Source organism: Corvus kubaryi, unplaced genomic scaffold, assembly GCF_017639235.1.
Source record: "Corvus kubaryi isolate FWS band 111438036 unplaced genomic scaffold, C.kubaryi_AGA036_p1.0 split3-73, whole genome shotgun sequence".
NCBI classification, from domain to species: domain Eukaryota; kingdom Metazoa; phylum Chordata; class Aves; order Passeriformes; family Corvidae; genus Corvus; species Corvus kubaryi.
The window spans coordinates 301,676-304,226 of NW_024582091.1; positions in this window are offsets into that span (position 1 = coordinate 301,676).

A 2,551-nucleotide genomic window follows, 5' to 3' on the forward strand; every position below is an offset into this window, starting at 1 on the left:
AGTAGGATGGCAGGCAGAATTCCTGAATGAGTACTGGCATATCCCTGAAAAATGACTATGTTTCTCCTTTAAAAACTCAAGATATTTCTACAGTACCTGTAATTATGTTTGTATAAATTTTGAAGCCAGATTTTTACAGATCAAATCAATTTTTAGAGACTTAAATCCATACATTTCTGTCAATTCTATGCATAGCCTATGCTTATAGGATCATAAGAAAGACAAAAAAAGTTGTTCATGTTTGCAATCTATCCTTAGAAGAATTGTCTGATCTAAAGGGAGCTAAACTTCAACTGTTCATGTTGATTTATTGAGGGTACTTAGATGCACAGAACTTTTTAAATTCTGACCTTTCGTCTGTATTACCTAAAAATATAAACACAGCATCCTACCTATAAGCATCCATTTCTAAAATACACTTGGCCAGAACATTTTGAAATCAAATTATTTTTTATTGGTAATCTAAATTTATTCAACACTTCAGTCTAAAAGTTCATGGGAAACCATTTGACTTTTTAATTGGTTCTTGCTCTTAATTGAATTAGAAATACTACAAAGAAAATCTCTTGGGCTTTTCCCATGCCATAACTAATGTAAGAAAAATAAATAGAAAGAAATGGTAAGCTTCAGTCTTTGGAAACGATTTTTAGTTAATTTCATCTAATATTAAGTGCAAATAGTTCCTTAAATGTCAGGAGTGTATAAACTAATGTGTGCTAGTCCTTGTGCTAGATCAATATCCACATATTCTATATCTGCTTTCCATTTTGTAATTATTTACCTACATTTGGTTTTTGACAGTAAAACTAAAAATTACGGTAATTGTAGACTGCAGAGGAATTCTGCCATCTGCGTTGCTGAGCCATTGCATCTGCCTTTATAAAGCTTATAGGTAGCACCACTTTGGAGTTCTCTTCAATGGTTCTTGAGCCTTTACCTGGAAAAGTTCACATTCCATTTGACATTCTGGAAGAGGCAAATACTCCTAACATGCTTATAAGCCTATTTCTAGCCTTTGGCTTGAGAATTTGTTTTATACAGGAGTGTCTGTTCCAGGCAGAGAAAGCAGCCTGAGCAGGGCCTGGAGGAGCTGAGTGTGGCTGTCTGCTACAAGGAAGATCTGCCTCGCTGAAGAATGAGGAGCTGCTTTGTTTGTCCAACCTGAGGACATTGTCTGTAGTGATAATATAAGCCTGAAGGGCATTCTAGCTATATGAAGTGTTTCCATGGACTACTTGAATACAATTAATTCCATTCACAAAAGCAATAATCATAGTTAATTTTATGGTTTAAGACATTTTGAAGCAAAAAGTTTCTTCTTCTTCCTTCTTCTCTTCCACCTGTGTATCCTTCTCCAGTCTTGTGCTATTCCTGTGCTATGTGTGACCAAATTAGAATCTGACTTGCTGAATGCCCGAGGACTCTGTTTGACAGTGTCCAAAGCAATTAAACCTAACCTTCCTGTGGCCTCCCTCTAAACACCTCAGTAATGCTAACTGCTGTACCACACAGTTAGTCTGGCGGGGGGGGAAAGACTGGTTACGTGGCTTTAGCAGCATAATTCTCATATCATTCCTGTAAATTAAACTTGTTCTGTCAAACCAGATATATGGTCTCACAACAAACATGATTAGACTTCTGAGTTTCTGAACATTCTGTTTTCACAATATTGCAGTGCCTTTTATGCTTTCAGACATTTTATTTTCCAAATGCAAAGCTGGTCAAAACCTTTTCTCCAAGAGTTTAAAAATCTTTTTAGATTCTCATTTAATGACAACTAAATGTGAGTTTATTGCCTCACAATAAATTTAGATGATGCTCTTGAGGGAAATAAATAAAGCACCTGGATGCAAATGTATTGTCACAGATTGACAGTTCCAGCTGCTTGGGAGACATTTTTGATTATTAAAGTATTGAGTTGCTTAAATAGGTGCCATTCTGTAATATTTTATCAACTGCAGAAATTTGGTTCAAAATGAACTATTTTGAAGCAGAGGTGATGTCTGTTAAAATACTGGGTCTAATTTGTCTCAAACATTCTGTGGTGCTCATTTTTTGTAGAAACTAGATCTGCCCAATACCTTTTAAAACCTGGCTCAGGCTATTACTTGCTCTCAGCCTTGTATTCCCTTGAGTGTGTCTTGTATTTTAATTTTCCCAATTTCCTTCTGTCATATCTGATGTCAAAATTAAGGCCACAGTTAAACCAGAAATTCAAAACATCAGTCTCTTATTCTAATTGGTTTCATGTCAGCCATCAGATTCTTACAAATGTGAACCAGGACAAGCTGTCTTAAGATTTTGCAGCCGAAAATTTTATTTGATGTGTTTTGGATCACTCCTTCTGCATATCTGATTTCACGCTTTTCAGACTAACCCCTTATTTCCTTCTGGGAATGCTGAAAATACTTGGGCCTGTTCCAGCTGATTTTATATCTGTGGGATTCTTTTGGTAGCTTGAGGTATATTAAATGTTAAAATCTACATTACTCTCCTGGCTTTCCTAGGAGCCATACTGGTGATCAAATTGCAGTGTAAAACAGAGATTATT